Below are 13,444 nucleotides of genomic sequence, written 5' to 3'. Positions count from 1 at the left end.
GGATTCTTCCTTTGCTGAATCATGGCCGGTGCATCTTTTCCTCCCAAGGCAATGACTGATGATTGGAGCTCTATCCCAGTCCCACGCCTTCCTGCCCATTGGATTCCCTCTGTCTGTTGCTGCCCTTTTGCCTCCATTTCTCCAGCCCCACCCACCTCCACATCCATTCCAGGAAGGGTAGCACTGAAACCGGCATCAGTAAGCATCTCTTCTTCAGTCGGGTTTGTTGGAGGGGGATGCATAGCCTATACTCCCTGAGTGTGTGAAAAGGAATCTAGTTCATTTCTCTTTCCTCTCCAACAAATTCACCATCGATACTTATTTACTGAATGCCTCTAAAGCACTTAGCACTGCGCAGGTACCAGAGGGGTACAGAAAAAGAAAGGCAGGGTATCCCTTAGCTTCAAAGCCCTTATGTTTTACTTAAAGAGAACAATCCATTAGCTACACAAAACAGGTCCATCATTGAAAAAGTGTGTGACGTCAAATACACAAGCTAGAATTCACAAGGCCCTCCCCTGGGCTCCCTAAGCTAACAATGTGCTTATCATAACAATGAATAACATTTCTTGAGTGCTAACTGGATGCCAGGCATTGCTCTCAGGCATCAACTAAGTGCCCAAAGAGGTAGCTACTATTTTTATCCCCATTTTTCAAGGAAGGAAACTGAGGCACAGCCCGGGGTCACGTGGCTGGTGATCAGGGCTTACGCACTGAGGCCATGTGACTTCTGAGGCCGCCTGCCCCAGCCCTGGTCTCACTATGGACACTGGTCTTCATACATGTCTGTTTTCTCCTTGGAAGAAGGGACTGTCTTTGTTTATGGCCACGCCCCCACCCTGTTGAGAACACAAAAGGCGTTATTTGATAGCTACTTATGAAGTCGACCTGGGGAGAGGTATAAAGGAGCAACCAGAATGGGGAGCTGGGGAGTGAACCATTATGAGGTGAAGAAAGGATTTCAAAGCAGCAGCAAGGCCAGGTGGAAACCAGGTGCCAACAGCACGTGAGGCCCAGGTTGGCCTGGTGGTGAACCACCCTCCCTCCTAGCAGCTCTGGTGCATGGCCAGAGCTGAGGAAGCAGAGTGGGAATAAGCGCAGGGACACAGCTGGAGGTGAGAGCGGGAGGAGGGGAGAGGGTTTAAGAGGGAGGCAGGACCCAAAGCACAGCCTCTCCACTTTGCCCCCCATGTAACAGAATGACAGCCTTGGAGCAGCCCAGATTTCAGAGGACAATCAGATAGCAAGTTACCAAATGTTGTGTTTGTGGCCTATAAAAGTTGAAGAAAAAAAAGAAAAGAAAAGAACAAGTGCTGGTGAGGATGTGGAGAAATTGGAACCCTTGGGCATTGCTGGTGGGAAGGTAAAATAGTGCAGTTTCTCAAAAAATAAAACACAGAATTCCCATATGATCCAGCAATCCCATTTCTGGGTATATACCCAAAGGAATTAATACAGGGACTTGAACAGATACTTGTACATCCCTGTTCATGCAGCATTATGCACAATTGCCAAAAGGTAAAGCAACCCAAGTGTGCATCGAGAGACAGATGAATAGATAAACAAAATGTGGTCTATATATACAGTGGAACACATCAGCCTTAAAAAGGAAGGAAACGCTGACACATGCCACGACATGCATGAATCCTTAAAGCCATTACGTTAAGTGAAAGAAACCAGTCAGGAAAGGAGAAGTACTGTATGAGTCCATTTATATGAGCATCTTGAGCAGCCAAATTCATAGAGACAGAAAGTAGGATAGAGGTTGCCATGGGCTGGGAGGTTGGAGGGAATGAGGAGTTACCGTTTAATGGGCAAAGAGTTTCGGTTTGGGAAGGTAAAAAAGTTGTAGAGATGGATGGTGGGGATGGTTGCACAACACTGTGAATGTACTTAATGCCACTGAGCTGTACATTTAAAAATGGTTAAAATGGTAAATGTTATGTTATGTATATTTTACCACAATAGAACAAAATAGACATAAAGAAAAAGCTGAAGCAGGCTCTAAAGTGTCCAGCAAATTCCTGGGGACACCTTAAATGAAGAGACGCTCACTGAAACAGTAACTATGGCCAGGACCAAAATGTTAATTCCCTGGAAACAGGGCGATTTGAAAAGCCAGGGTTGCTCTGTACTTTCGTACTCAACTTTTCTGAGTATGGGAATCCCTTTTGAACATTAAAAAAAAAATCCTCAATCCCCACACAATAATAGGACGTTTGGTACCCATTGATTGTGCAAACCCATAAAGAAAAAAAAAGCTAATATGAATCCAGGAATCATATTATTAAATGAACTTAAGTGAATTATGGATGACTACCCCTCTACGTACATTTGGGAAAGGGTAGTAAGTATATAAAGGAGACGTTATTTATTCTATCTACCAGTAATGCTTGAAGCACAAAATGATGCTCTAATCCTTTAAAATCGCAGCTCAGGCCCCTGGGGACCCACCCCCCACAGGGTGAGAACCACAGCTCTATCCTAACAAGAGACTAAAACTCAGCAGTAAACTTCCAAGATATAGTGCAAAACCATTAAGTCAAAAATGCTATGAGGCACAAATGCAGCTCTCCTCAGAAAATAAAAAACAAAGCATTTTCTCCCCCAAAATACAAAGTGTAATTCCTCTAACAGGAATGCACATTTCCTAGGCTCGATCAGTTTGGGCAGCCCTCCCTTACTCAAAGCCATCAGTCTGCTCTGCAGTGTGACCATACCATGCCTACCATGCTGTCACCCCCAAGGGAGTGGCCTCTTTGGGGTAAAAGTTCAGAACACCAGCACACCTCTCAGTAATGATGTATTCTAAACACTTTCCCTTTCCTAAAACAAAAAGTTCTAAAGCAACTTGGAATTTATCAATGACCACTGACATACCAGTCATGGACCACATACCCTGCTCCAGGATGGGCTGACTCAACGGCTCAACAATGGCATCTCTCAATTTTTAGGAACCTAATTTGTCGGAAGATACACTAGAGTATTTTTTACTCACTTGGCTCACAGAAGTAGCATGAGGCTAAGTGTAAAAGAAAAAAAGTTCTTTTAATATTGATAAATGTAATATAAAAAAGGTAGAGAGTTCTATAAAAGGGTAAAGGATTATTATTCTATTGTATGAGTGTCCTCCAAAGGACCCAAAGTATCCTGTGAAAATTGGTGATGAAAGGTGAACATGGGAAATCATCCACCTATTAAGCTGGTTTTATGATACTAATAAAAATGTGAGTACTAATAAAATTCTTGGATTAAATTCATAACTCAGAAGTACCTGGAAGTTTTAAAAACAGCTTACCATACATACTAAGGCATCACTGGACTTTCAGTAGTTCCAAAATGCAAAGGTATAAAATGTTTTCATCAATAAATCCCCTGGGATTCTAGGAAGTGACCATCTCTTCCATGGGCAAGACCTGGCAGGTAAGGAATACCCATATAAACGTTCCAGAGACCTTCCTCGTTTGGATGGTGGTTTAGGAAGAGCTTCTTCCACCACTTTCCCTGAGGTTAGGACTGACTGAAATCTCCAGTGGGAATTAAGATCTTGATGTTGATGCCCTCAAACTCCAGGTTCTCAAAACTGTTGAGGCAATCTGATGAATCCAGAAAAAGAAGAATGCTTTTGGAAAACAAGACCAGCCACCTCGGCTCACCAAGAAGCTTGGCTTAGAGCTGTATGTCCCTCTTATTGTCAACACCGAGTGGGCTGTACACAGTGGAGAAATGAACAGAAGAGTGGAGAACACAGTCTGCCTGGCAACCTGCCTCACAGAGGTAGGCCCAAACCAGTCAGCCATCGAGACAGTACAAGCCCACTTTCACATTATAAGCCCACCTTCACATTAATCACACAGCAGACACGAGCAAGGGGGTATTTATTTAAGTCCTAGGTTAATCTCCAGGAGAAGAGAACACCAAGAAAGAGATGTTTGCCATCGAGGAGCCAGATTAAGGAGCTAGAGCAGGTGCAGAGAGAAGAATCCGAGGCAATGGTCCAATTCAAAGTATCCATAGATGAGATAAAGCTGGAAAACTAAAACCCTTTGAGAGCAGACAAAGACAGGGCCAATATTAGCTTTTTTCTCAACTGGCCATCTTTGTCTGTCCTCAGGTCTTACTAAACCTTTCATGAAAGACTCTACTGAACCATCAGATGCTATCCCTACCTTACAAGAGAAAGAAGGAAGGAAGGATAGTGGAAAAACTAAGTCTGTGCATGCACATTGGGATGGGGCAATCTTGTTTGGAATCTCTGCTGTCACTTATGGGCTGGGTGACCTTGGATAGTTCACAGAACCAGTCCAAGCTTTCCAATCTCATAAAACTAAGACGGCAAGAATGGTCCTTTGAGAGGGTTGTTGTACAGCTTACTCTAGGGAAAGCCCACAACCCATCGTCTGGCATATAGTAAATCCTGAAACAGATGAGCAACTTATCTCCAGACTTCCATACTGAGTCCCACAATACTCAGTCTGCCTCAACCAAATCCCACTAGACAAATGACAAATCCAAGTCTCCCTACAAAGATCCCTATATACAGAAGTTTGTAAGCAAATGCCCATCCTAAAGTAACAATCAGATTCTCAGAAGTTACCTGTGATCAAAGTTGGCCAGAAAGAAAAAAAAGGAGCCTCTGTTCAAGCTACCTGAAAACTATTTAAGTGGTAAATGCTATCCAGGCAGTATTTTAAGTAGTTATATTTTAGGCAGATTTGATAGCCTTGCTGTTTATAGGAAACAGTGAAGATGCATTTTAAAGGCCATTAAAACCTCCCATGGTGGGCTTTCCTGGTGGCGCAGTGGTTAAGAATCTGCCTGCCAATGCAGGGGACACGGGTTCAAGCCCTGGTCCGGGAAGATCCCACATGCCGCGGAGCAACTAAGCCCGTGTGCCACAACTACTGAGCCTGTGCTCCAGAGCCCGCGAGCCACAACTACTGAAACCCGCGCACCACAACTACTGGAGGCTGCGCGCCTACAGCCCATGCTCCGCAACAAGAGAAGCCACCGCAGTGAGAAGCCCACGCACTGCAACGAAGAGTAGCCCCCGCTCGCTGCAACTAGAGAAAGCCCGCGAGCAGCAACGAAGACCCAAGGCAGCCAAAAATAAATAAATAAAATAAATTTATAAAAAAACAAACAAACAGAAACCTCCCATGGTGATCCCAGATGGCAACACGAAACACCAACGGGACACTGGCCAGTTATCAAAGATAGAAAAGAAAGAGGAAGAATCATATATTAGATTAGTCCCCAGTGGGCCAGCTAGAGAGAGTGCTGAGATGGTATGCCTGCTGAAGAGTAGCGGAACCAACTATCTTTGTGTATATCATCAGAATCAAGTCCCCAGGCATGCTCCCTTATTGGTGAGAAATGATCTTATTCCCAGAGTATAAAATTTCTAAAGCCCTCTTCAAGGACCCATCTGAGAGAAGAGAATTCCGAGTGGGTACGGCACTGGCATTGAAGAACTGGACAGGACCATGGATGGAGACACCAGAGCTTGTGTGGAAGATTCAGCCAGGGGACCAGGGCCCGCCCCTTGGGACCTGTGGGGCAATTGATCCCTTAAATCCCAGCAGAGTCATGGTTCTTACCTGGATGGTTTTGCCCTCAAGGGGATATTTAGTAACGTCTGGAGATATTTTTGGCTGTCATACCGGAAGCACTGATGACACTGGCATCTAGTGAATAGAGGCCAGGGAAGCTGCTAGACTTCCTACAATGCACAGGACAGGTCCCATGACAATTATCCAGCCCAAAATGTCCATAGAGCTGAGGCTGAGCAAGCCTGCATCAGAGGAAGGGAGAAACGAAGGACCATCATGGACAAACTGTGTCACGGCTGTGATTAAGAGATGTTGTGTAGTCTGTTTTGTGGATGTCACTTATACAGTTTGTCCCAAGTGCACATCTGGGACAATATTCTTAAATTAATTCAGCTGTTCTGAACCTGGTTGAGAAAGCTTTAAAAATATTTGCCTTCTGTGCATTTAAAAACAACTACCTTGCACCCCCTTCTAGCCCCTGAGGGGAAGTAAGAAAGCAGTTTTTCACATTAAAAACCAGGGTTTTCTCTCTGATCAAAATAAACTCACAATGTTCACGTAACATTAGTCCTACTGGGTTATTTCTCAGGCATGTTTAATATGGTACGCACTAGTGGGGGCATGTCATAGAGGCAGAAAGACACATGTACACACACATAAACACACGCAGACCCTCGGGCGCTCTCAGCCCACCATCTGGCCCTCCCCGGCCCCCCGCTATTTAGGCAAGATGCTGGTTTGCATAACTAGTATCCCAACGAACTTTTCCACTAATACTAGGAATTGGAAATTGTAGTTGAACCCACAGAGCCGAGAATAATACCCAGTTTCCAAAACAAGGGTTTTTATCTTCTTGACATAATAATAATTTTGTTATCCCCATTGCTGCTAGGGACTAGTTCAAAGACACGCTGTGAGAAACAAGTCTCCTGCCAAGGGTGTTCTTCAAAATCTTTCTTTGACTCAGGCCAGGCACATGGCAGAGGACTCCAGGAGTCCTAGGCTTTCTCCACCAGCCCGTTCCTGCAATCCAAAGTGATCAATTAGCCCACTAATTGAACATCATTACCAGACTGAAATTGTCATCACTCTGTTGTAAGCATTTGGTGGGTTCTAAAGTCCCCAGGTTATCACAGCACCGATAAGCCTAGGGTAACATGTTACTATTTGTCAGCTACACCCAGGCTCCTTTCGTTCCAAAGGCAAATACACATTTCTGCTGTATCCTTGGGAGGGAAGCCAAAGAAGAAAAAAAGTGTCCCTTGGTTTTAGAGATAATATCAGAAAGCCTGCTGATCAGCCAGATAAAAAAAGGCAGCTGCTTCCTACCAGAGGCCAAAGTCCAGCTCAGAGCAAGAAAATGGGATCCAGTCCAAAATCTGACCAGGTTTCCTACAGTATCCTATCAAGTGATAGTCGGCCCAGCCCAGCAAAAGAGCCAGCCCACAGAAGGGGAAGAAGAGGCTGCCCACTTCCAAAATCTGCTGTGGGGGCTTCCCTGGTGGCACAGTGGTTAAGAATCCGCCTGCCAATGCAGGGATACGGGTTCAAGCCCTGGTCCGGGAAGATCCCACATGCCGCGGAGCAACTAAGCCCGTGCACCACAACTACTGAGCCTGCGTTCTGGAGTCCGCAAGCCACAACTACTGAAGCCCGTGCGCCTAGAGCCCGTGCTCTGCAACAAGAGAAGCCACTGCAGTGAGAAGCCTGCGCACCACAACGAAGAGTAGCCCCCGCTCGTCGCAGCTAGAGAAAGCCCATACATAGCAACGAAGACCCAACAGAGCCAAAAATAAATTAATTAATTAAATAAATTTTTTTTAAAAATCTGCTTTGGAACCCAAGTAATCCCTGCTCAATCCCAAGTAATTACCCTTCCTTGCTAACTGCCCAGATTTCCTGCTGGAAACCTAGGAAGAATTATTTTTACTTTATGTTATATAAATACTTATAAATTATCCCAAGTCCAGGCTCACTCACTCAACTCACTGTGTGGTTTTAGGCAAGTCACTTAACAAATCAGGGGCTCCATTTTTGTTGGATGCGATATGAGTTTCACTGGAGATGTGTTCCCCAAAGAGTGATCCATGGGCCACCTGTGTCTAAATTCCAGGGATGCTTGTCACCCTAGAGCGGAGCCAACAGGTAGTCCCAGGGAATCTGCACGTGACATTACTAGTACTCACTTATTTTCCCATCCCCTCCCCTTCCTGGAGATCAAACAATGCATTCCAGGCCCTCTTTGCAATTGGATAGAGCAGTGTGACTTGTTCAGGCCAGTGGGCTGTGACTGGAGGCCAAAGCTTTGAAGAGCCATGCCATGCCTGGCTCTCTTCCCCTGAAAAACCCTGAAGTCTGGAGAATTGCCCAGGCAGCAGCAGACCTGGGGGAGGGGGGTGAGTAAGCTGGTGGTGTTTGTTAGGTATCGTATAAGTTAGCCTCTCCTCAGTCAAGGATCCCAAAGGCCACCGAATTTATCGATACGTAAGGGGGAGAGAGGGCGGCATCACTGTGAGTGGTCTGCGTGGCCAGCAGTTGACTGACACCTGTGGCAGACGCTGTCATTTGCTTACCCCAACTTCTCCTTTGCTCCCAGCATTCTAACGTTGTTCATCACAGCCGGAGATGAAACATGATTCCTCTGTGCCTTGGGGTTCTGAAACTTTAGCAGGTAACCAAATCACCTGGAAAGCTTGGCAGACACAGATTGCTGGGCCCCAACTTCTCTAAGAATTTCCACGTCTAACAAGTTCCCAGAGGACGCTGTTGCTACTGCTGGTCCAGAGACCACACGTTGAGAACCAATGGTCTAAATCAATCCACCCCATTCTCCTTCGTCAATTACTCACTTTCCTAAGCTCCCTGGCAGGTAGGAATGGTCATGTGACCCAGTTCTGGTCAATGAGACAGAAGAGGAAGTCTGCAGGGAAAATTTGGGGCAAGATTTTTCTCCCATAAAAGGAGCCCTTTTTGTCTTACCTTAAATGTGGTTGAGTAATCAGAGAAAGTCAAGTACTATATGATATCACTTATACGTGGAATCTAAAAACTACAACAAACTAGTGAATATAACAAAAAAGAAGCAGGCTCACAGATACAGAGAACAAATTAGTGGTTACCAGTGGGCAGAGGGAGGGGGGAGGGGTGGGGGATTAAGAGGTACAAACTATCATGTATAAAATAAATAAGCTACAAGGATATATTGTACAATACAGGGAATATAGCCAATATTTTATTATAACTGTAAACGGAGTATAACCTTTAAAAATTGTGAATCACTGTACTGTATACTATATTGTAACCTACAGTACTGTATATCAACTATACCTCAATATAAATAAATTTTTAAAATGTGGTTGAGTGAAAACATGCTATTGGGTCCTGAGGCAGCCATCTTGCAAACAAGGTGGTGACAAGCCTGAGGATGCAAAGCTAAGGTGCCAAAGAGAGCAGAGCAGAAAGAGAACAAACCTGGGTATACGCGTGTGATATTGTGATTGAGAACAAGAAATATGTATTTGGTCTTGGTCTTTCCTGGCACAGGGCTCCTAAAACCCTTGGAATTTCCTATGATGAGAGCCATAAAGGTTCTTTTGTTATGTTAATGAGGTAGCTTAGGAATCCCCTAAAGATGGGGGTTGGTTACCAGGGAAACCAACCAGGAATAGAGGGCTGGAACTTTCATTCCCACCCCACCCCACCTCCAACCCCCAATTTCCCAGGAGAGGAGAGGGGCTGGAAGTTGACTTGATCACCAATGGCCAACGATTTAATCAATCACGCCTATGTGATGAAACCGCCATAAAAACTCAAAAAGGAGATCAGAGAGCTTCCAGGTTGGTGAACCATAACACTCCACATGCCACCATGCCAGGCCCCAAATTCCCTGGGGACAGAAGCTCCACTGTTTTTGGACCTCACCCTGTGTACCTCTTCATCTCACTTTTGATTCATATCTTTATATATCCTTCGTGCTAAACCAGTAATCTAGTGAGTAAGCTGGTTTCCTGAGTTCTGTAAGCCACTCTAACAAATTAATTGAACTCAAGGAAGGAAGATGCTGTGGGAACCTCTGATTTTTAGCCATTCATCAGAAGCACAGGTAACAAGCTGGACTTGCAATTGGCATCTAAAGTGGAGGGCAGGCTTGTAGGACTGAGCCCTTAACCTGTGGGATCTGATGCTAATTCCAGACAGATAGTGTCAGAATTGAGTTGAACTGTAGGACACCCAGCTGGTGCCAGAGAATTACTTGGTGGTGTGCGGAAAAATCCACACATTGGAATTGGCACCAGAATCCTTAACTTGTCACTGGGAAACTGATGCACCAAACCTGAAACAATCTTCCCCTAGCCTTCTTGCTATGCGAGATAAGTAAGTGTCAAATTCTTAATCCACTGTAAATCGACAGTGGATTGGGGGCAATGTCCATTTTCACGTTGCACGTAGAAGGACTCCAGCTAGAGTAACACTCCGTATCTCTACCCCACTGCTCAGCCAGGCAGTGGCTTACCCAGTGGACTCAGCAGAAGGGACTGAGCTCCCTCAGCTCAGACTCTTTCATCTCTTGTTTGAAACCATCTGCTGCAGAGAGCTGCACTGTTTTGCTCTCCATGATGTAGCAAGGTCAGTGGAGCAGACCCCGCCCTCACTGAGGAGGCCTGTGCTACCAACGACCGAGATGGAGTGGGAGGCAGATTTTCTAAAATGACCAGAGAAGATGCCCCACCCTAATCCCCAGAACCTGTGATATGATGAGCGATTACTCCCATGACTCTGTCATGTTATAGGGGACAGTTCACGTTAAGATAGGGAGATTGTCCACGTGGGTCTGATCTAATCCCGTGAGCCCTTAAAAGCATAGTGCTTTCTCCAGCTGACGGGAGAGCGCAGAGGGGAAGTCACAGAGATAGAAGAAGGGTTCCACGCTGGTTTTGAAGATGGAGGCCAAGGAATGCAGGCAACCTCAAAGGTAAGAATGGCCCCCACCTGACAACCAGCAAGGAAACAGGACTCTCAGTCCTACAACCACAGGGAACTATTCTTTGCCAAGACCTGAATGAGTGTGGAAGCAGATTCTTCCCCGGATCCAGAGCCCAGCCCGGCCAGCACCTTGATTTTAGCCTTTGATATCCTAATCATAGAACCCTTGCCAAGCCTGCCCAGACGTTTCACCTACACAACTAAGACATAATAAACGAGTGTTGCTTTAAGCATCTACATTTGTACTAATTTGTTACACAGCAATAGAAAACTAATACAGCAGGGAAGTTCTTCGAATTCAGGGTGAAAATGGTTAGTAAGTCCTTTTGGCATCAAAGCTAAAGCTACATTCTCTGATGAGCTTATCAGCAATAAAGCTGACCTTTTAATCTCCATCTGACTCCTGTGTCTATTTCTCAATTAGTTCTGAACTCCAGAGGGGAAAAAAAGTTTTCATTTATTCACCCCATAAAAACCCCAACAGTCGGGCATTCAGGCATGCTTGTGGCATTTCTATATAATACAATAAGTCTCCACAATTCTTTAAAATGAGGCTCAGACGTGGAATGGGATAGAAGAAACCAAATCATATCACCTCAGAATATAAGCACCTAGATTTTATATTTTATCTTTACTCCACTAAAAATCCTCTCCTTCCTAGAGCTGAGAGAAAACACACCAGATGAATGGAAAGCCTTAATCAGTGAGCAGGTGAAAAGATAAATAAATAAATAAACCTTCCTCATGGGAACTAAAACTTCACAACCCCAAGCTTTGTTGGTTTGTACAATTTTCAGTTCTCAAATAATCACCTAAGGGTAACGGGCCTCTTAGATGTAGTTTAAATGAAAAGAAAAAAGCTTTGATATTTTCCACCAAAACTGCATGCAGCAAGCAAACTGCTGCAGAATCAGTTGTTTGTAGTTTCAGGAAGTGCACCCATGTTCCTCCTGGAACTCAGACACCCCTTCCACAGCCCCCTCCAAGTGTTCTGCAAACGCATACATAGTGTGCTGCCAATTCGGTAATATACTGCCGCTCCTTCCTAAAAGACTCCCAGTCTTAGATGGCACTGCAAGGACCTGAGTGGGCCATCAGCATAAAAATGAAACGTGAGGGGCTTCCCTGGTGGTCCAGTGGTAAAGAATCCGCCTTGCAATGCAGGAAACACCCATTCGATCCCTGGTCGGGGAACTAAGATCCCACATGCCACGGGGCAACTAAGCCCATGCGCCACACCTAGAGAGCCCTCGTGCCGCAAACTACAGAGCCCACGTGCTCTTGGAACCCACGGCACAACTAGAGAGAAGCCCACACGCCACAAGGAAGAGCCCACACACCGCAACGAAAGATCCCGCTTGCCTCAACGAAGATCCCACGTGCCTCAACTAAGACCTGACGCAGCCAAAAATAAATAAAATAAACAATAAACCTTAAAAAAAAAAATGAAACGAGATTTTGAAGGCTCTGTCCCAGAGTCCTGTGAATGATCCATTTGAGAGACATCTTTAAGGGGAAGAACAGTCCTCTGTACTTGCAGTCCGAAATTCGTTATGGGAACTAAGTCCCCAGTTTCAGTAGCAGATGTCATCAAAATGGTTGCAACTTCTTCCCTCATTTAGAATACAGTAACCAAATTTTATTTTTGCTAAAGGGGGATTTCAAACGCCTGTAGTCTGATCCTTTCTTTCTACAAATAAACTCAGATCTAGAGAAGCTATATAAAAATAGAAATGCCAGATCAGTCATTTCTCCATTTGACTCCTGTTCTTCTGAGTGTTTAATCCACCAGATTCATTTTTCTCTAAATCAGAAACCAAGAGGCCATGGCTAAAAGGGTACCTCTGAGAAGTTCAAAACTGCTCCTGGAGACAAGGTTGCCACATCTGGTTTAGGGAGACGAGCATCTGAGAAGCACAGAAGCTGAGCACTGATGGTTTCCATGGTGACCATGGGGCCCAGGTGCATGTTCTAATGAGGCCAGCCAGCATTTCGGGGCAAAGACTGTGGAACATTCCAGGAAAACCCCCATGTCACTGAGCTACTCATGAAATTTGAATGGGTGGCTAGCCTGCCAACAAGTGCTTCTTTCAGGAGACACACAGCAGCACTGAACTCTGTGTCTGGCCCTGTACCAAGTTCTTTTCCATACGTTATTTCATTTAATCATCACCCAGACCTTAAATTCAAATTCCATCCCATTTTGCCGATGAGTAAACTGAGGCAGCTCACCCAAGATCACTGAGCTTATAGAAGGTGGCTCTAAGCCAGCTCTAGTGCCTTATTCCTCCACTCAACTCTACCAGAATTTCTGAAACTGGTAGCTCTCGAGGGGAGAGCTACCTTGCATTCTTCTAAAGAGAAGTTTATGTCATGATTTCTTGTCTCAGAGGGGAAAACAAGCGCAGCCTTAGAACTTACCACTGATCTATCTTTGCCCATCATTGCCAGATTCTGAAAAAGATCTCAAATTATCATTTTTAAATATGAAGTCATCATGAGAAATAATTCCCTGAAGAAGGTTTGAAAGACTTGAGAATTATGTCAAAACTGAGAAAGAGAGCAGAAACGACCTTACACCTAAGTAAAACTAGTGTTCTGTTAAACTATGTGAACAGGTGTGAGCTAAAGGGCTTTGGAAACCCCAGTCCAATCACGTCTACTCCACATGCCTGTCACTGATGCCAGGAATGCCATCTGTAGAAAATAAATAATTCCAATGAGATTTTTGTCCCTTGTTTAAAGGTGAGTATTCTCAAGAGGAAAAACCTAATTAAGGCAATAGCAATCATGAACACCTTAGTATGAATTAGTATGTTAGTGTACTACTGCTGATGGAGCACTCAGCAGTGGGGGGGGGGGGGACCATGAGGAGACAGATACATAGCACAAAGCAATGTCTAGAAAAT

At 44.9% G+C, this 13,444-nt stretch overlaps 1 protein-coding gene across 1 annotated transcript in view; it reads right to left on the bottom strand.

Moving 5' to 3' along the window:
* The window catches only part of KCNK10 (potassium two pore domain channel subfamily K member 10), a 130,095-nt gene that overhangs the window by 22,310 nt on the left and 94,341 nt on the right, over nt 1–13,444 (bottom strand). The window lies entirely within an intron of this gene.

This window comes from Eschrichtius robustus, chromosome 1 (assembly GCF_028021215.1).
Source record: "Eschrichtius robustus isolate mEscRob2 chromosome 1, mEscRob2.pri, whole genome shotgun sequence".
Taxonomy (NCBI): domain Eukaryota; kingdom Metazoa; phylum Chordata; class Mammalia; order Artiodactyla; family Eschrichtiidae; genus Eschrichtius; species Eschrichtius robustus.
The sequence above is the reverse complement of the archived record's forward strand: the minus strand, read 5'-3'. Positions and strand labels throughout refer to the sequence as shown.